The following is a 20981-nucleotide window of genomic DNA, read 5'->3' as shown; positions in this document are numbered from 1 at the left end:
TATAAAAAATGGTGACATCCCGAGTCCCCAAAGAGAAGTGCAGGTGAGAATAGGCTTATCTTGTTATTATCAAACACTGCAAAGTTGATCTCATATTGCATGGGCAGATCTGCTACAAACTTCATTAGGAAACTTAATGAAAGCACATTTGGTATGTGCTCCATGACACAATGCAAAGAGAAAAACAGGAGCGGCCCTGGAGGTACTTGGGTTCTTTCAGTAATGCAAGAAAGGATACTGGCTGGTGCACAGGTACAGACGTCTTTGTTTTTACAGGACAGTGTTGCTGCTTAACAAAGAATTGCATGGTGTGATGGGATTGTTCAGGGGATTATTATTAAAAAGCTTTGCATCTCTAGGTATTCTCAATAAAAACGTCCTCGGAAAGGAAAGCTAAGGCTGGAAAATGAAGTTCGGAAATGACAAAGTTAAAGTTTTTCTTATGACCCGGTTCCTGATTACGTGATCACATATGTATGTTGAACAGGGAGTGAGGCGGAGCTGGAGAGTCCAACCGGGTGAGTTATGGAGGAGCCTTGTCTGATTCACTACAAAGGTTAGATGGTATGCACTCTATGAGACATGTGGCCGCACAGCAAACAATGAGCATAAAAATAAAAATTGAACGTCTGCCTCATTTGCTAAGCACGTCCATCTTGTACATTGAGCAAGTCTGGGTTTCTGCAGGAAAAAAAAAAACACGTCTGATCGTATTAGCTATATATATACACTCCATGCGGATACATCAATATCGGATGCTTTATAAGGCTGGGATATGTCCTGGACTCCAGACAGATATAAGAATAAAAGACATCTTAGAGAATATTGCATTTTTGGCAACATGTGTTGGCTCAAAGGAATTGTAAAGGAAGTAAATTAAATACTACTAAGAATGTATATATTTATAGCACTTTTCATACAAGGGTCCCAAAACACCTCTCAAAAAATTAAGCTTCACAACATTACTGTGATCTAAGTAACAAGTATATATATATATATATATATATATATATATTTTTTTTTTTTTTCTAATCTGCAAAGTGAATCAGAAAAAGAAGAGGTAGGTTAACCAGACCATCAAGAGCAAGAATGTCTGAATTTTAGGCTCTCATTTTAACTCCCAGCCCAACTGTCTTCTGTGAAAACATCCAGGGAAGCTATTGATTTTCATGCTCTCTTGCCCTTCTCCAGCAATCCAGCACTATGCTCAGGCATATGGTTAACTTAAGGCCATTGATTCTTGGCCTAAGTTTCTGAAAAACATTTTGGAGTGCAGTAGATATGGTGCTGCAGAGAGAAAAAGTAGGTTTATAAGAGCATCGGTCATTTTACCAACCGTGCCTAGAATTTCCTGGACGTTACAAATGTTCAGCAGAATTCCCAGTGTCAGACTGTATTAAAATACTGTCCTCAAAAAGGAACATTCCGAATTTCCATGATCCTTGCCAGTTTCCAATGATTTGACGTTTATTTGAGCTATTGTGCAAAGTTTTCTGTTGAGTCAGATCATTCAGAGCTAGCTGCTGGGACCACAGAGTGTCAGCAGGACATAATTCATCTGCAGCTAATGGCAGCACAGTTTATTGGATAGGTAATGCTTCTACTTGCAGAGAGATGCCACTGGTAAACTCTTATTATTATTATTCATTTTTGTTGTCAGAAAAGGCATTAAGCATTCTGTTTCCCCTTTGGTCACCTGTTGGATTTCTTTAGGAGGAGAAATGACTCTGGTATCTTTGTAGGGTGAGAAGAGGGAGGGAGAAGAAATATATTGATTTACATTATGCCCATGGCATCCAGTTCTCTGTATCATCTTTGTTGCTTTGTGTCTTTGTTGGATGATTTGATTTTATCTTTCTGATTCCTACAAGCACACATACACCTGCTCAACCTCTGCATTTTCAGTCTACTCAGGGGAATTTCCTCAAGTGCTTGTATCAAGCTCTTTTATTTTATAAGTGAAGAAATACCCACAAAGATTATGCCTTGCTCTTGCAGCATGAGCTACAGTTGAACAAAACTTCCCTGGCTGCACAGTGAGCCCAGGTCTTTGAGCCTACATATGCTTTTTGTGAAAAAGCTTGCCTGTAAAGGTAAGCAAGATTTTTTTTTAATTTTTTTTTTTACAACTGTTCTCAAAAGTAAGTCTGCATGGAGCTCTAATTAGCTTTTACCTCCATTGATGGAACATCTTGGCTTGAAGATAGAATTTGGGTTGACTTAATTGCTTAGATCTTAAGCTGTGCAAGGCAAAGACCCTGTGCGCTGCGTGCCTGTGTAGTACCTCGCAGTGCTGGAACCAGCCTGACGTTCCTCAGCAAGACCTCAATGCAAATAATGAATGCAGCTACATAAGAGGACATTGAGTGACTCATTCTAAACCACAAGATGTTTGGACTGCAAATAAAGAAAGATATGTGGGATATAATCTGCTGCTGAGTTTTAACACAATTCCTGTTAACTTTGAGCCACGCACGGACAGAACAATAGCAGGCTATAGATTTTGTTTCCGTCCTCAACATTTTACTGAGTGCTGCGAGACTAAAACGTTTTGAAGGTTATATCCAATGTCCTGCAGAACGAATGACAAATGTCAACTCTTACACTCCTGCAAGATCTGAGCAGGAATAAGACAACTCTATAGACTGAGGCAAGTTTATTATTACAAATACCTTATTAAATCTAAATGGTAATGGCATTCCAATTAGCTCATTGTTAGGAATCTTTCATGTTTGACTTTCATTTAGACTGATTACGGGAATAATGCAGACCCTGTATAAGTAATTGGCACAAAATAAAAGCATTTGAGCTGCAAAAACCCTCCTAGAGGCTGCGCTCTTTTAAAAAAATATATAAATAAAAGCTTCCTATCTTTCCCAGCTCATGAGCTCTCTCTGTTCACCATAATAATGAGACAACCCATTGAGTCTCCTGTGGGCCTGGTGGTATCGCAGTCCCCTTTTTACCTTCCCCTCTCTTCTCAGCAGCTGTAGGGGGGCTCCTTCCCTTTTCCTCTCCGCCCTCCCATTCCCTCTCCCGTCGCCGCAAGCCTCGGCACTGTTCCATTGATCCTGCCCAGACGTGGGTTCTTTCACACCCAGATCACAGGCTGGCCTCATCGCCCACACCATCCTCCTCCTTCTTCTCCTCCTCCTCCTCTTCCTTCTCCCAGAAGCCGTGCCAGCCTCTCCAGCGATCAGAGAGCAGCAGGGAATGTGCCTTTCGGTGTACTGGCTGCCTGCTGCTTGCAGAGAGAGGTGTTTTGTTGTGCAGCAGGGCCTCCATCAGTCTGAGGGAGGCTGGTGGGTGACTCCTTGCAGTGGGTCCTACTTACTTCCCTCAGAGACAAGGGTGTCGGGATGCTGCTATGCCAAGATTTTGCTTTAAAAGACAACCAAGGTGCTGGAGGTTTCCCTTCCTTCCCCAGCAGGGACGAGACGGGGATGGCACCCACCCGGCTCAGGGCACACAGGGCCTGCAGGACCCAGCTCTCGACGGGGTGCAGGCTGAGAAGGAAACATCATGTTGTGAAAGAAGCTGGTTTCGGGGAAAGGCATCCCAAACCACCGCCTGGAGCCCCAGCTCATTAGGCTAAGGGAAAGAGCAGCACGAGATATTTGGTGAGAAGGGAGAAGGCCGCAAGCATTCATCTCTGCCAGACTTCCCTTCCTCCGTCTCTGACTAATCTGGTGCCAGCTCCGTCCCGTTCTGGGCACAGAGGCTGCAGTAAAATGTGCACCGTAGGAACATTTTCCTGCTCTGGATGCCTGCCTTGGTCGCACCCTGCTCTGCACCGGGGCCAGACACAAGCCTACACACACCTCGTGGCCCGTCCCACACCGTGGTGGGGGCAGGAGACCCAGCAGGTGGGCTGGGGGCCTGGCCGCGCTCCAGCCCCTTCCCCACGATGGGATCGAGCCGGGAGCAGGGCTCTGGATCCCAGCTTGCTGGCAGGGCCGACACAGCATGTGTTAACCGTATGACGGCGCGCCAGGAAAGGTCTCTCTGGTGTGGGAAGGGGAAGGGCCAGCAGTTCCTATTTGGGAACTATTTGGCTTCTGCAGGGCTCTGGCTCTGTAGGGTGAGCTAGAAGCTGTGTGTAAGCAGCAGCAGGGTTTTGGGAAAAGCTGGGGAAGTAGATAGCAACAGCAGGCAACTGTTGAATAACACAGAGAGGCTGTGAAATCCTCATCCTTGGAGGTTCTCAAGGCTCAGACAAACAAAGCCCTGAGCAGCCCAGCCTGAATTCAGCGCTGACCCTGCTTGGAGCGGGAGCTCAGAGTAGAGATCTCTGGAGGTCCCTTTCAAACCGAATGGTTCTGTGATTGTGTGACGGAACGTGGGCTGGGAACGCCTATTTTGCTGTCTCAATTTGGTGAAAACATCTTCTATTTCTGACAGCATTGGTCACAGAATCTCTCCCATCACCAGAGGAGCAGTGTTCAGAGAAACCCATCTGTGCTGGGGGCCTTGTCCCTGGGGTGCCAGTGTTCCCCACACTCCCTGGACAGCCAGACTGCGACCCTGTAGATGAGCATGGTAATCCTTTGCAGCAGATCTTCTTCAGTGCTTCTGCAGGGTGAGGGACTACCAGCCTGCAGGCAGCGTGCCTTCCTTCCTTCATCTTCCCTCTTGAGAACCGGTGATGCTCCTGATGACATCAGGGGAAAGATTTCCATGGATTTCCATAGGTGGGTCAGGACTTCCAAGTTTTTCTGGGCAGCAATGCTTAGTGGACCATCTCTACAAATATCAGTAGTGTTTTATTCAGTAACATTTGATCTATCGTAACCTGGCATCACAGTCTTGTTAGGAATTAGGTGCCTGGGTTTTGTGTGTGTGTGTGCAAATAATGACATAACTGGCTCAAAAAGCTGCAACAGGTGAAATGACAAGTTATGGGCTCATGCCTAACTAAGGCACATAGTGAAGCATGTGCTTAATTACTTTTCTGGACTGAATATGAGTACTTTCCTGAACTGAAATGGAAAACTGCTCCGGAGTTGAAATATATAAACAGACCTGCACAAGAGAAGTCTGTATTGTGTGAATGAGAAATATTCCCATGGTTGGCTAAGTTTTAAATTAACTCTGATTTTTTATGGGACTCTTTGAACCAGAAACCACTACAGAACTTTTAATACTAAGCTGGCAGTAATTTAGGCACGGCCGTATTGTCAGGCGTATTTATCCTGCCTTTGTATTTGTAACTGGTTTGTATTTACTTGTCACATTAAAATAACCAAGAATTCACTTTTGTATGTTTGAGCCATTCCGATGAGGTATGTGCAGATAAGAGCCTTGCTATCTGTCTGCAGTAATAAAGATGAAAAATCTGCTGACATCCCAAACAAGCTGTAAACTAGGGCATTTAGCAATGTTCATTTTAATGCTTAAAACCTCTATATTGTCACTGTAAATTAGGAACCTCAGGTGAAATCTTGGATGTGTTGAAGTCATCTGCAACAGTGGATCCAAGGTAACTAGCTTAATAGCTACAGAAGTCTTATGAATAACCCTATTTCCACTTCTGCCTGTAAGGTTAACCAGAAAGGAAATTATGCAGAGTAAATTTTCTCTGTTTAAAACCCATAAGCCTTACAAATTATATTTACATTTAATTAAAAAGTAGACACATTAGCTATTTTTTCTGCACTTTTTTTTTTTTTCCAGATTCTGCACTTGTTCAGAATTTCTCTATGAGATGTTTAATGATAATCTTTTTATAAATGTTAAGATGTTTAGATAGGGTTGCCTTTAACCCAGAGTCTTGATTTGTAAGTTTAATAAGTTTCCAAACATATTATTAAGAAGTGTGGACAAAAAAAAAAAAAAAAAAAAAAAAAAAGGAACAAGAACAAAGAATCAAGGTGCATTGCTAGTATTCAGGAGTGATATGTTCAGGGAGAGATGAATTCCCTCTGTAGCCCTTGAAATGTAGCCTTCTTGTCTGCTTCAGAATTAAATCATCTCCTTATCTCAGCTGTATATCCATACTGTAGTCTTTATCTCAGCATATAGGCTCTGTCAACATCCTAAAAGTTATAGCCAGAAGGATTAGTGATTTTGGTATCTGGGTTTTGATGTGTCTGCTCGGAGAGCGCCTAATTTGGGTTATGATTTTTTTGTTTATTCTGTGCTTTTTGTTAAGAAGTGTATTTAATTGTGAGAAAAATAGCTGGAGACTGCAGAACATTAAATTTCCAAAGCCAACATGAATCCTAAGCACCGGTCAGCTACCAAGAAAACTCTGTCCTCTGCTTATACCAGTATTGACCCACAGCCTCTGAGGAAGCTGGATACATGAAACAAGTATGGAGATGAGGGACAGAACCTTGTTCGACGGTGAAAGCAGACCACAAGGACACTGCTGTCCCTAAGATCTGCATTGCTAAATTATCACCATCTGAACCTAATTAAGCACTTGGGGGATCGAGGTAATAAAGCATTGAAGCCATAAATGTATTGCTCATAGCAAGCAAGTTCAAATGAGAAGGATGAGATAATCAGGCCAGGGGGAGGTGAAAGAGGGAATTCTGATGATTATAGTTATTTGGAAATCCATGGAGGGAGGATCCCTATGGCTGAGAAACATTTCCACACCTAGAATTTGTGGAGGATGAGGTTTTGGTGGTGACTAGCACTTTGATGTCTTTTCCTTTCCCCGCCTTTATCTAAGCTTCTCTTTAGCCTCAACCAGCAGCTTGCTCCCAGGTGAGGTTAATTCCTAGATGCTGTGGGGAGCTATCAGCCAACTTATTAAAACCCTGTTTAATTAGTAATGATATTGCATTTTCACAAAGGAGGCATGTACACAAAGGGCTGAATTTACGAATTACAGTAACAGAGGATAATCTACAGAGAGACAACAACAAGAGATATTAATGCAGTGCCCAGACTTGCCCATGGATTGTGCTTAAAGCCGTCCAAGTGATGAGTGTGTATGTGGGATATTTGACTAAAGGCTCACATAGCACAAAACAAAATAAAGCAAATAGAAAAAGGGAGAGAGAAGAGAAGAGGACGGAAAAAGGAAGAGTTTCCCGAGGCACTGTGTCACTGTGTCAGTTCAGAAATCAATAATCTTCCACTGGAGAGGCACTGGCTCTGGGCAAAAATGAGCCAGGAGGCTTCCCCGTGCATGGTGTGCTGCAATAGCAACTCTGATGGTGCTTTGGAAAACCCTAATTAGCTGAGCACTAAGAAAAGTGTTTTCTCTTGCTCCAGTGGACCTCTTTCTCTTTATATCTGGTGTAGAGAACACAAGCAGTACCAATCTTTCTTTTCAGGAATCACAGCAAGGTCAGAAATTTGGGGAGAAGATTTGACCTTAGCAGGGTAAGTTAGGGTGGCTCTAATTGCTTGTAAACCAGGCACAGCTACTGCTTAACCAGGAAAACCAACATATTTTATGAGAAGTATCTTAACAAAATAGATCTTCAACAATAAAATATCGCTATGAGTATTTGTCAGGTTTCTGCCATTTTCTCAGTAAATGTCCTACCAAAATTTACACTTTTTCTGCTCTTCTTTAGAGTGTGAAGGTCCGTCTGTGTTTTCCACTGCAAGTTATGAAACCAGCACTTTCCTTCTCCTGGAGAGGGTGATTTTGTCTAAGATCTCCAACGCGGAGTGAGCCACAAGGCTATCTGTAGGCATGCAGCTCTACCAACTCACGAGGAATTCAGCAGGGGAAGACAAGGCACGTGCTCGATGGTGTGTCAGTCCCGGCGTGATGGAGAGCTTCCCGTGGGATCACACCAGAGCTAATGTTAGTGGTGAGTAAGTGCAACTGGATGAATCACAGCTTGTAAGGAAGACGTAGATCCTCAAAAGTCCCTGACTCCATCGGTCCTAGGTCCTTGAAGCAGTATAGGCACATAATGGCCATCGATTGCAGGGGGTCTGCAATAATTGCAGGGGGGTCACTGTAACACGCCCCCCTGTGGATCTGAGAGCTGAGCAGAGGCCTTGGACTCCAACCTCTACAACAACAACAACAAAAATAATAAAATGGGTGACTTTAGGATAGCCCAGAAGAGAGGAACGAGGGTCAGGATGGGATCACCACGTGCAAATAACCCCACCAAGCACCAGGCTTGCCAAGGTATATGGCTCACTGAAGTCAGTGAAAGGATCCTTCATGATTCCAGTAGATCAGCCCCAGAGCTTTACTTTCCAGCTGAGCAGGCTGGAGCTCTGCCTGCCTCCTGCCTCCTCCCGGGGCGAGCAGCCCAGAGACAGCAAGGCAAGTTCGGCTTTTGATTTAAACAAGGTTTGGCCAGGGCCCAGGCTGGCCTGGTGCGAGCCTCTGATGGGATCAATAGTCATAAGTGACTTAGCCTGTGTCAGAGTGCAAATGACATCTCCGGCTGCCACGTGCAAATCCTGCAACAGTAAAGACGTCATTAGATACTCCACATCTGAGGCAGACCACTCCTGCCAAGCCCCGGCCCCACAGAACTTGGCATGACTTATAAAGATTAATCTATTAGTATATATTATAGTTACCATTTAATATTATTCTCCAAATTGTCAGCAGGGGAGTTGAGACTGTGGGTAACCTGCAGGCCAATGAAATTTCAGGAGGAGCAAACTTCTGAACTTCTGGAGCTGTTTCTCTTCCCTTGCTTTCCACGGAGTATTCCTGGCTGGCTGAGCGATGCGTGGAGCTAGGGTGACAGCCTGTGGCAAAACAGAAGAATTTCAATATCTGAAGCTGTTTGATTTCCACTCTCTTTTGATCTTTTCTCTGTTTCCTGCTTGTCAGGCCAGACAAAGGTGGTGAAGTTTGGGTTGCTACCATCAATTCGGGTTTGGAGGATGGAAAATTGCCATCCTTTATTCCAATTGTTTCTGTCCACTCCTCTTTATCACAGGTCTTTTCAGGTGCTGCAGTAAATAACAGCCCATTTGACAAAAGGGTGCAGTTCCTGGCTGCATAACATGAAGGACATAATCTCGTGCACATCTTTACAAGTGTCTGTCTGGTGGGTTTGCTGCTTGGCTCCAAAGGAGAAGGGCAAGGAAGCAGCCCAAACTTCGGTTCTGCATTTTTCCATATTTCTGTCCTATTCCTCCTTCCGTGACACGGGCACTGTTACAACCACCTCATGCTGGGGTCTCCTTTGACAGAGCAAAAATCCTCTAACTCAGGGGCAAGGCAGCAGCCTCTGCATTCCCAGTAACACATTAAGCATTTTTTCACTCCCAGAAATGTTTACTTTGGGTCAGGGTTTTCTTCTGCTGCTGTTTTTTCCTCTTGAGCAAGAGAGTTTTTTTAAAAAAAATCAATATTCTTTCTATGCTCTGCCTGAATTAATCAAATAAATTTTCTTTAAAGTGACACTAAATGAGTTACAGATGGTTTTGGCCTTTTACAGGTTGCAAAAATCACCCATTACAGTTCTTTTAATTTATCAGTGAGGGAAAATAAAATGGCCTCTTGCTCCCTTTGCAATAATAATCAGAAACAGTCTATTTGGAGTTTAATTTACCCCAAATACGTATTGATAGTTGCAATGAGGAATATGTGACCTCTTTGGGAGTCACCAGCGGATGGAAGGTGGATAGCTTTTATAAAACCACCTTTAATAAAAAAGAGTGTTATATTGAGTATGTTTGGTGGTGTATTTAAGCATATGGTTTCCATATCAGGAGCTAAGATGGCAAACACATGCTTTACCTTCTGACTAACCTTTCTTACGCTCGTCATTCCTTGCAAAAAGAAAGTTGCGAGGGATTTTTATTTTTTTATTTATTATTTATTTTACAATGCTGACAATATGGAAGAGCTGAAGAAACTTCTCAAGGAATGCAAAGCTCGTGACATGTTTGCTTTTTTTTTTTTTTTTTTTTTTTTTTTGTTTGTTTTTGTTTTTTTTTCCCGCTTGCACAGAGAGGAGGAGATGAAATTTGTCTGTGGGCTTTGCCCGACTCCTCCACAGTCCCGGTGAGACCCAAGGGAAGGGGACGAGGCACAGCGGAGATGGGATCCCGGGGGATCCCAGGGCAGATCCCCACAACTGGATCCACTCCTGTGGCTCCCAGCGCTGTGACCCCCGCCCGTGGGGCAGGGGCAGGGGCTGCCTCGCTCCACCAGTGATAAATCTAGCGGTCCCCTCGCTTTTTCGTCACTTGCCTAATCCTGTGCCCTTCTTTTCATGTGCGGTAATTGCTACCAGCTGCTCCCGCAGCCCGAGCCGTGCGGAGTTTGCAAACGCAGAACAATGGCAACAGCTGTTTCATTTCGCCTAGGGCCAGCGCTTCCTGTTCAGTCTACATCTGCCCTGCTGTGTCCAATTTATGTTCCGGGTGTTTTCCCCCTGACCCCGCTCCGGGCCGAGGAGGGGCGTGGGGGGCCCGCTGCCCCCACCCCGGCACAGCCCCGCCGGCTGCCCCGCACGCCCGGCTGGGGAGATGGCCTGCCTCTGCTAACCCAAGTCATAACGAGTGGCACGGGACAGAAAGAGGCATAATAAATAAATAAATAAAGGAAAAAACTCATGGGAAGGCGAGCGAGTGCAGCCCTTGCTGAGGTGAAGGAGAGCTGCTCCGTGGTGGGATCCCACAAGGGCTTAGAGCCAGGAGCCATCCTGGATAGGCCGTGAGCTCATTTCGGGCTCTGAAGTTGACCAGGATGAGAGCCAGAGTATGCAGGATCCTTGTGCTTCACCTTTTGGCACGAATTCCTCCTCTCCCTCCCCAGTTTTATTTATTTATTTATTTTCCCTGAGAAAGCCGCTGCATTCTTTCCCGAGTTAATTGTATCTCGCTGGGTTGGATAAGGCGTATCTCATTAGAGGGGGAGAGATTTACCGTGAACTTTAAGCTGCCTTCTCCATGCTACAGAAAAGAGATCCCTAATCAGCACAGTATATATTTTTCTATAATTGCTCTCTGGCATTCCCCCTCTTTCCTTGCTAATTAAAGTGAAAGAAAACTGTGGTGAAATGTTCCAGTGTGTTTTTATAGGAGAAGAAATGCTAAAACCCCATTTTGTTTATAAATACAGAGTATTTAATGGTGCAGAGAATCAGCTGTTTTCACAGGCACGCTGCTGAAATTTATTACTATTTTTCTTTCTAGAGCACGGCTGCACTCGGGGACCAGCTTCGTGGGGGAGCAGAGGAAAGGTTGCTCCCTCCTGCACTGCACAGCAGCCCCAACCCAAGGTATTTCAGATTGAAATACTCGGCGCCACGTAGTGAAATGTTGCTATTTTTTCTTTCAGGACTTCCCTCTACTGAGAACTAAAGCAATAAAAAGTGAGCAAAGTGCAAACAGTAGTGGGGGTCTGCAGCTACTGTTATTATTCTGTGTTTTCTGGAGCTTGTACAATGATTTTTCCTTGTTGGAAGGGTTCATCTCCCCCTCTCTTCACATTTGAGTCTTGGAGCCTGAATATGTGATGCACACACACGGTGGTGGCCCTGGCCATGCTTCTCCTCATCACCTGCAGCCTGTGTCCCCCACACGAGCTCCTGCATATGGAGGCCAAGGTAGGGGAGAGAAGAAGAAACCTGCAACGTTGCAGGGTCAAGATTTCATCCCACGTCTCCTGGGATGGGTACTGGATTTTTTCATAAACCTGAGAGTTGGGGGGTGTAAAGGAGCAACAGTATTATCCTCTGTTTGGTACTTAGGAAACTCTGAGCTTTTGGAAACTGCACTAATTGTCAGAGGCAAGAAAAATACTGAAAATACTTGCAGATGTGAATGAGTCTAAAAACAGAACAAAAATAAAGTCTTGGATATGCGATTTATTTTTAAATCTTAAGATTATTTAAGGTAGACTCTGGCTTTTAAGTAGCCAGTTCATGGTTTCTAGAGCTAACACCACGGCAGCTGTTACAGCAGTGGGATTTACCATTCTCCCCTACACTCAGTCTGTAGCAACATTTTACCCAGGTATAAAGGCATCTGAAGGACTTTAAGAGCAATCACTCCATTGGAAGGAGCTGAATGTATTCACAGAGTGCCACACACCTCCAGAAAGGCAGCGTGTGCTTGTTCCTAGCAGTTGAGGATAGCTTGCTGAAAGGCTGCCAGCATTTTCTTCTTATGGGAGCTGGCATTACATACCCCTAGTGAGTGCCTGTGTTGATCCATATATATTGTGAATGTGTATGTAATGCTGTTTCTTTTTATTTATCTGAGGAAGGCTAGGTGGCACTAAACAGTTTGTGCTGCATCAGATCTCTTTTTCCATCTTCTCTTTATGTGAATTTATTTGGGACAAGGGTATTCCCTCTGCTACTGGGGACAAGACACCTCCCAAGTCCTAACAGAGCCACATGGAGAGGGAACAGGACAAGGAAGGAAGGCACAGATCTGTCTCACTGCTGCTGGGCCTCTGGCTTTGGTATTTTGGGCATCAAAAGGGTGACACTGGGTGATATTGGCTACCATTCACCCATTTCCCAACCCCACCAGTAATTCCCAGCTCCAGGTGGTGATGATGCTGGTCTCGTGCTCCCTGTAACCCCCAGCCATTGCAGTAGAAGACTGGGCAGATGTGTTAATTAAAGAACATCGTGATGAACAAAGGTGTCCCACGCAATGATACGCAGTCACAGACACTCTGCAGGTCCTCTGAGACCGGGAATTATTCCTTCAGTTTTGGGAACTCTGCCCATACAATGTGCATGTCCCTCTCACTGGGGAAACACGCCCTGTTCTTGCAATGTGAGCATCTTGTGTTTTTTACTTAATAATACCTCTCTGCAAGCTTTCATGATTTGTTCTCAGGGTGGTGCTAAAAAGTTCCAGGTCCTGTCCTTTGCCACAAGGCTGCCACCCTTCTTTCCCCTCCAAGACGGCTGGTGAATCTGAAATAGCAGCTGCTGTATTTATTTTCCCATGAGCAGGTTGTTTTTAGGGGAGACGTGGCCATAGCATCGGTACCTGTTCGCTGGATGGAATCTCCTGAACCACGATGCTAATACTTGAAATTTTTCAAGTCAAGTGGGATTTACTTTAAAACACTGGCAACACACACACACACACACACAAAAAAAAAAAAAAAAAAAAAAAAAAAAAAAAAAAAAGATGAAAAAAAAAAAAGATGAAAACGTGCTGGTTTTGCTAAGCAAAATGCATTTTAATGCACATTTCATGAGGCGCTGATCTGAGAGGTACCTGCAGGGTGTAACCCACCATTTCATGGCACTGTACTCACAGGACACACAGAGCTGGCTGCCTGCAGCATGAGCAGCTCCCTCCCACCCCGAGGGTGATGGCACCCAGCCGGGGAGCACCCCTGTCCCACACCACGCCACCCGGGCCCATCACACCGTGCCTCTGCTGACTCCAGATCCCAGCACCGTGCACGGTGCAAGGCGCAGGAGGGGATTCAAAGGCGCTGGTCACACAATGGAGGCAGAGTAACTAGCTGCTGACAGATTTATGGGTTTTAGCCCAATTAAAGTGCTGTTTATTGCTTTTAGAAGAGGCCTGTTTGTTTCTAATTTTAGAAGTAGGTTTGGGAAGCGAGTAGCTCGGCTGTGAGTTGCAAGTGTGGGACCTGAGATTTTCCACTTGAGCTGATGTTGTTATCGATTAGTAAACATCACTAATAAGTATTTAGCCCGGGACCTCATTCCACCACGGCAGGGCAGAAATTCAGAGCACCACCCGAGCAGCAGCAACACTTTTGCTGTGAATGGGCTGGGCTCTGCTCCTCTCACCCTGAATGGCATCCTGCCAGCGCTCCCCTCGCTGCCGCGGCTCCGCAGCAGCATCCCCCTGTGCCGGGACATGAATGCCTCAGGGAAGCCTCAGAGATGTTTGCAGAGGGGTACACCAGGCCAGGAGCAGCATCTGTGGATTTACTGCTCACAACGGGTGTAGCACCTGCATCTGCTGATTTCGGTGTGTTCTTGAACCTGTCGCTCCTTAAAGAGCTCTCCTCGTTCCCCCTGCACAGCATCTCTTCTGATCTCTCAAGTTTGGGGATTTCATGCATTCATTTTAAAGAGAATAATAAGTGGTGTGAATGATCATTCATATCTCTGGCCAGATGTGATGGGAACCTTGGGCTAATTGCCAGAAAGAAGTGGAGAAATACCAAATTTAGAAAATAGAGCTGGAATTCAGAGCCCCTATGGCCTGTCCCTAAATTTGTGCACTTTTGCTGTGCAGCAATGGGGATGTCAGCTCCCAACCATCCAGAAAAGCTGGAGTATAAAGCTGTTGTAAAACTCGGGTACTTGTTTGTGCAGTGCTCTGGGAGCCTGCAGTGAAAGGCAGCGGAGAGCTGCGCGGCTCCCTGTGGTTTGTAAAACATGCACCGAGCACCATTTACCAAAAGCAATGACAGTGGATTTTAAACAGGGCTCGACCCAGACACAGGATCCTCATGTTTCCAGGTCCCGGAGAGATTTAAGTTCTGAACTTGCATCCAAGCCCAGCGTCTCTGCAGAAGGCAGAAGGAAAACCACACACCAGCACGCCAGCCTTGGGAGCAGGAGGACTCGGGGGCTCGGCGCCATCCCCTGCCTGCTCGGGTTTGATCTCCTGCTGCAACTGGGGCATCCCATAAAAGCTCTTCTTGAATGGAGGCAACTGCCAGAGCCCAGTAAGCCTTACCTTTCCTTCCTCCGCCCTGAGTCATCTGCAATAATCCTCCAGCTTCTGGCTGAAGGCACAAAAAATAAAATACAATAAAAAAGATAAAAGGGAGCATGAATCAACTTCTGTGGTAGCTGAGGCTTCAAATATGCCCGAAGATCACTTAGATTGCATACTGCTTGGGCCATGTGCCATCCTTTTATTGCTTATCCATGTACAGGAGAGTTTGCTGACATTCTGTTAAAGTATATATATTTCTTTTGGCCAAATTCAGAAATATTTTAGAAGAAAGCAAAAAGATTTGAGCTAAAACTGATTTTCCCCCCAAACTGCTTTTTTTTTTTTTTTTTTTTTCCAAAAAGACATGGAAGAAAGCAGATATTTTTTGAGTTCAATAAAAATAATATACTTCTGCTGAAAAACACTTTCAAGGCAGTTTTGTTTTGTTTTGTTTTGTTTTCCTGTAGCTAATTTTTTGGCTATGTCTAACATACGGAAGCTCCTTAGTAATGTATCTGCTGTAAATGGGATTATTTCTGAAAAAAAAAAGAGTGTTAGGATGCCAAGAGGGGAAAACATAATCTCACCTTTTTCTTTTATCCTAGCAAATAGCTTCAGCGAGCTAACAGTCAAAGAGGTTAAAATATTAATGGATCCTGCACAGACCACACCAGATGGAAAAGATCTGAGCTGGGCAAAAAGTTCCTTGTTGAAAGTCTTTGTGCTGTTAAGCAAAACCTTTTCGGAAGGGTAGAGCACTAGGCGAAGGAGCATCTTGCCATTTGGACACATTTTTGCCATACTTCAAAGGGAAAGTTGTGAATTATTACTTGCGGTGTCAGTGATGCCTGTTCCTTCTAGCGCTCTGAAAACCTTCCTTCTCTGATGAGGTTTGGTCCCGCGGGCCACTCTTAGGAAAAAGTCTCAAATCGTGCTGTTCTGCTGAGCCTGGAGGGGGGCAGTGCTGCAGCAGGGGGAGGACTGGGAACGTGTGGGAAGGGAAACGCCCCAGTGGTTTTGGTTTGGCAGCTGTATCCCACTGCTGCCCCACGCTTCCCAAGGAACTTGGAAAGGCCTAACAATGTGGAGCTGCAGAGCATCAGCTGGGCTTTTGGTAGAGACAAAGGCAGCAGGGGCCTTGCCCTGGATGCCACAATGGGCAGGAGGCAGGAGAGGCGCCTACAGGGGCTTCACAGGTTTGTAGGTGCTGACTGTCAGACTTAGGAATCCTTCAGCATCATCAAGCCAACTGCATTTCTTGAGGGAATGATTGTTCTCATATAACTGGATGCATATTAACACTCAAATTTCTTTCTAAGTGACCATCTATACTATATGATGGAAATAAATATGTTGAAGGAGCTTTCAAGCCAGCATGTGGGCTTTCTACTGACCTACTCTGCAGCCCCGGGTGGATTTCTGACTTCCAAGTACCTCTTGCTCCCTCTCTGAGGAGTTGCTGCTTGTATGGCCCTGCAAAAAGACTGGGGAGAAAGACACGGGGAGACAGCAGTGACATTTGGTAGGTAAAGGAAGAATATTTTCAGATCACTGGATGCCAACAGCCCACTGGCAATAGGGCATTTGGGAGAATCCATTCTTCTGGGCATGTCACAAATATGTTAAAAAAGTAAAAAAAAAAAAAAAATTAAAAAAAAAAAAAAAAGTGTGATGCTCACAACCTAGTAACAGGGTGTGTTGTGTTTCCCAGACACATCCCTGACATGGGCTAAGATTTCAAAACTGATTCCCTCTGTAATGCCCAGGGGGCAGAAGTGAACCCAGAGGATGCTAACACACCAAGCTGTTGGGGTAATGGCATTTTAAGTAAAACCTGGGCTCCTTTGGGTGCTTATAAATGGTGAGACTGGCAACATGAGTTCCAGCCCACAGAAGTCATCTGGATTCATGGCTGATAGACTGAGCTTTGCTGGACCTACTCTCAGTATGGCACAAGTCTTACTAATAGGTATTTGTGGGTATGACTGTGGGTACAGAGCTGTCCCTGTAAAAAGAAAAATCTGGATTAAAATTTAGTTCTCTTTCCTCAAACACTTGGGAATGTTGCTGGTAAGTGGTGCAGGGCTCCGAGGGCTCACAGCAGCGCCACGCCGAGCTGGAGCCGCGGTCAGCCTTCCGAGCGGCGTGGAAACCGAAGCCTTTTGTGCATGTGGAAAAAGCTTGTCGTTTGTGGGCAAGGCCAAGGCCTGGCAAAACGGGAGGTATGCTGTCTGTAGCCAGGCTCGGCGGAGATTAATGAAATCTGATTAAAAAGGCTCACAAAAACAAAGTGATTCCATCCCTTTCCTTTGTGCCCAGCTGCTCTCCACCTTCCCCAGCACGTTTAATTGCCCCTTTCCTAGGCAGGAAAGAAACACGGCTCTGTGCATCACGGCCTGGTGGATGTTCCCGGCACTGCCACATGAAATGAAAGCTCTATTTTTTGGGGCTTTTTTCTTTCTTTCTTCCTTTTTTTTTTTTTTTTCCTTTTTCTATCTGTTTGAATATTAAATGCCAGGAAGATTGGTAAAGATTTCAGAAAAACAAATCGACATTTGGCCTAGTAAAATATTGCACACAGTTTTTCCTTTCTGCTTTGACTTGGCAGAAGGTTGTGTGAAAGCTCAGAGGAGAAATATTCAATTTTTTCCTTGAGGGAGACAGGAAACTATTAACAAACAGTGCCGGAGCACAATATCCTGATATGCCCTTTAAAATTAGCTCATAAAAGCACAAAAATGCGAGATGTGTACATTAAGATTAAATTCAGAAATCACGAATGTTCTGGTAGGAACTGCTCTCTTTTAAATGAGATGTCTTGTCAGCTCTCACAATTTCTTCATGATGCACACAATGTTTTTCTTAACACTCCAGCTGCTGAAAGCATGCGTAACAACGTCTCAGATTTTAGTAATTAAAGCAAAATCTATTTTTGAGGAAAATATCCTTAAAATATGACAGAAATGGTCATAGCTCCCCAGCAAGTTCCCAGATTCCAGAAAAGTGAGAAGAGCAGCTCCTGACGCCTTATGGGGCCACCAGATTGACCTGCCCAAGCTCCCAGTGCCCCCTGCTCAATTTTGGGACCCACTGCAGCTCCCCACCCGGTGTGTGATGGCTGCTGTGCGTGTCAGGGTGCTGTGGGCAGCTCCCAAAAGAGGAGGGCTGGGTCTCGCTGCGAGCAGTCCCTGCCTGTTTTAAAGCCAGGCTCGTGCAGGAGCTGCAAGCTGCATTTTATCAGTCCAGTAGCGGGGAGGGTCAAAACCTCCCATGCTGCAACTCCGTCACGACGGCTCTCGGCACAATCCTGCGGCAAAGTGGGGGAAAGATAATAAAATTCAATTTACTATCGAAATAAAAGACAGAAGGCACAGCGGTTTCGTTCGCTGAAACCAGCCGCTTCTCAGCTTACTGGAAGTCATTGTTGTGCTGCCAGTTTGCCATGGAGCAGATGGACCAGATGCCATTTGGGGGCTTTGGCTGGGGGAGCTGGCAGCTCCTTCCCTACAGGCTCCGGAGACGACATTAACTGGTGCAGCAGCCTAGGAGATGGTGGAGTGCTTGAATACAAAAATGTCGATAATTTTAATCTGTAGGACTGGAAAGGGTGGACAGATTTGGGGAGGTTCAGGGCTCTTTGACTTGGGTCTGTGGGAGGTGGGTTTAGAGGAGTCAGAAAGGAGCAGGGGTAAAAATGAAGGAAACAATGAGCTAAAAGCCCCTGTGGCTGTAGAGGAACTGAGCTTCTCTGCCCAGAAAAAGCACAGGGAATTACTGTGTGATGGGTAGGATGAGGAAGGTCCCTCTCCTCTGCCCCGTTAGGAACAAGCAAGGAGAAGGAACCTGCCATGAGGTGAGATCTGACTCAATCAGAGCCCAAGAAGAAGCCAGGACTGAGGAGGAAACATCCTGAATGGGGTCCTAAGACAACCTCCGGGGTCCACTCCAGGGCCAGGGCTGTCAGAGCGAGTCCTGGCGCCCACCAGGCTCCGTGCGCGATCATCCGCTGCACCATGCTGCTCCGACATTAAAAATAGGGCAGAGGCAGGGGTGTCGGAAGAAAAACGTCTCTAAGTGCTGTCTGCAGCGAGTGCGTGCACAAACCGCTACTGGGAGGCAGCGGCTGTCGGCCTGGCAGAGGCTGGGCCGGATTTTCAGCTGGTGTAAATCAGGAGGGCTCCGTTATTAGCGCTGCACTGGCTCACAGCAGCTGAGGCTCTAGCCGAGTCACTGAAGTGGTAAATAGTGCTGACAGCAAGTTGTGGCTTCGACAACCTTAAATGAACTCCATTAAGTGCTCGCTTCTGAAGAGAATGTTGTTGAAACCTGGAAATGAGGCTTTCAAAGGTTTAACATATTTGTCTGTTGTAGAGGGTTTGTTTTGAAACCAGATGCAGCGAGAGAGGCAGCGCTGCTGCACATGGCAGGAGGGGCGGCGTGCGAAGGACAGATCCTGCTCCCCGTCCTGCTGGAAAGGGAAGGAAGCGACCTCTGCGGAGCCAATGTCATCACATCAGCGCCGGCGAGAGCTGAGGTAGGGCAGGCGGGCGCAGTTCCTCCCAGCGAATTGGAGATGATGACAAGCTAAAAACCTATCTGAATAATTGAAAAATGTTGGTGCGGCTGCATTCTTGGAAATAAAACTGGCACACGGTCTGCAGAAATCGCAAAGTGGTGGGAACAATTGATCATGACAGGGTTGGGTGAAGAAACAAAACCGTTCCCTTGAGGGTTTGAGCAACTCGCAGGCAGTTTTAGGAAGCGAGTGGGCAGGGGCAGAAGCAGGCAGCACAAATTGGAGCAGCACCACTGCGACTGTGTTGGCCCCCCGGGCCAGCCTGGAGACGTGGGGCTGGCCACTCTGACGGGCTCCAGGACATGATGCAGGACAGCGAGAGCTTATCCAGGGGGACAAACATACTACCAGATCACAGCTGGTAATGAATGCAAGCCTCAGGTTAGATTTGGCAAGAGGGCTCTCTCGTGAATTGATTTTTCAGGTTCTTGTCAGACACTCTGTTGGCTGTGGCTGTGGACACCTGTGGCTGTGACAAAGCAGACTCAGGTTGAATGCAGTGACTGGATCCTTAACCTTGACCACCACACTCAAACCACCTGCACTGTGAAGGCACTGGCAATTTTTTTGTGTTAACATCCCTCAGGATGAGAGATTATGGCATTGAGTTGGCCCAGGAGGGCTCAGAGGCCCCAACAGTTCCCTCCTGCATGTACCCAGGGCTGATGGAGAACAAGAAGCCGTGCATCACCGGGGCTCCTGCCCCCTTGTCAGGTCGGGGCTCTCCTGTCTATAAGACCAGGCTCCTCCTGGCACACGTCTGGGATGATCGCTTCCTCACAGAGAGCATGGGACCAGAACTCAGCCATGATGTCCTCCCTCCTTCAATGGCAGCATCCTTGGCACCATGCTGAAAGGTTTCTGGCAGAGCAGCAGGAGCCCTTCCTGAGTGCAGAAGATAATTCGGTGCTCTTTGTGAGCTGGGGGTCTGGAGGGACAGCGGGGACATAAGGACACAGCTTTCCTGCCCCCAATTAGGATGCTCACATGCATCCTAACGTGGAGCTGGGGTTTCCAGCCCTGCTTCCAGCCCAGGAAGCAGTCTGGACATCCACCCCTGGGGAGGCAGATGGAGCTGCAGAGGTGCTGGCCAGAGAGGAACAGCCCAGCAATGCCATTCTGCCTGGTGCAGGGAAGGAAACACATCTTTATTGTGGGCCAACTGCAGCCTCAGGATTTCCACTGGAGGAAACCTCCTTGTAGGTGAGCCTAGCAAGAGGCTGCAGGTGCCCACACGGGCTGGAAGGAGACAAAGAGCAAAGGCAAAAGTGGACGGGCTCTTGGAAGGCTACGAGAGGAGGATGTTTCAAACCACCTGCTGGCCTCAGAGTGCTCTGGGAGGTGCAAAGCAAGGAGGAAATGATTTTAATTCAAAGCATGTGCTAAAACACAGCTGAGATCAACTAGTTTTCAGGTGGATCTGCCTGGGAAAAGAAAAGAAGCTGGGAAGCCTAACTGATCCACGGTACTAGGATTGTTCCTTGCATAGACCTTCATCTTCTTAAAAATAAACAATGGCAGAAAGAATCGTATGAGAAAACATTTTTTGCAAGTCAGATAACAGAAAATTTATTGGCTTCTGATGCTCTGCTTGAGTCTAATGCCGGTTCATTCAGTGCCACAGACTTTGAGAAAGGAACTGACAAAGAAGCTGGCTGCCTAGAATCGCAATAGCGTAGATGGACATGTTCCACCATCACATTAAGGCTCCACATTAGCCCACATTCAATTCCTTGGCCAGATCCAGCAGAGGACAGAGGCATCTGCGAGAAGAATTTCAATAGAATTCCAGAGAATTACAATGGAATTACACAACAGCTCAGAAAATAAAATT

At 46.1% G+C, this 20981-nt stretch overlaps 2 long non-coding RNA genes across 5 annotated transcripts in view; one reads left to right on the top strand and one right to left on the bottom strand.

Annotated features, from left to right (window-relative positions):
• Positions 1-20981, top strand: part of LOC137859592 (uncharacterized) — a 38205-nt gene that overhangs the window by 14534 nt on the left and 2690 nt on the right. For 2 of the 4 annotated variants that reach the window (XR_011098407.1, XR_011098405.1), the window contains exons 2-3: positions 7536-7778; positions 11089-11761. This is a non-coding gene — a long non-coding RNA (uncharacterized lncRNA). Of the gene's footprint in view, positions 1-4401; positions 4692-7535; positions 7779-11088; positions 11762-20981 lie in introns of those variants that run through there. The other 2 variants (XR_011098408.1, XR_011098406.1) reach the window with 2 other exon arrangements.
• The window catches only part of LOC137859593 (uncharacterized), a 31727-nt gene continuing 18517 nt past the window's right edge, over positions 7772-20981 (bottom strand). Inside the window, exons 2-3 of the long non-coding RNA XR_011098409.1 lie at positions 8512-8685; positions 7772-8388 (exon numbers count right to left, since the gene is read on the bottom strand). This is a non-coding gene — a long non-coding RNA (uncharacterized lncRNA). The remainder of the gene's footprint in view (positions 8389-8511; positions 8686-20981) is intronic.

Source organism: Anas acuta, chromosome 7, assembly GCF_963932015.1.
Source record: "Anas acuta chromosome 7, bAnaAcu1.1, whole genome shotgun sequence".
NCBI classification, from domain to species: domain Eukaryota; kingdom Metazoa; phylum Chordata; class Aves; order Anseriformes; family Anatidae; genus Anas; species Anas acuta.
This window is presented reverse-complemented; position numbering and strand designations above follow the sequence as displayed.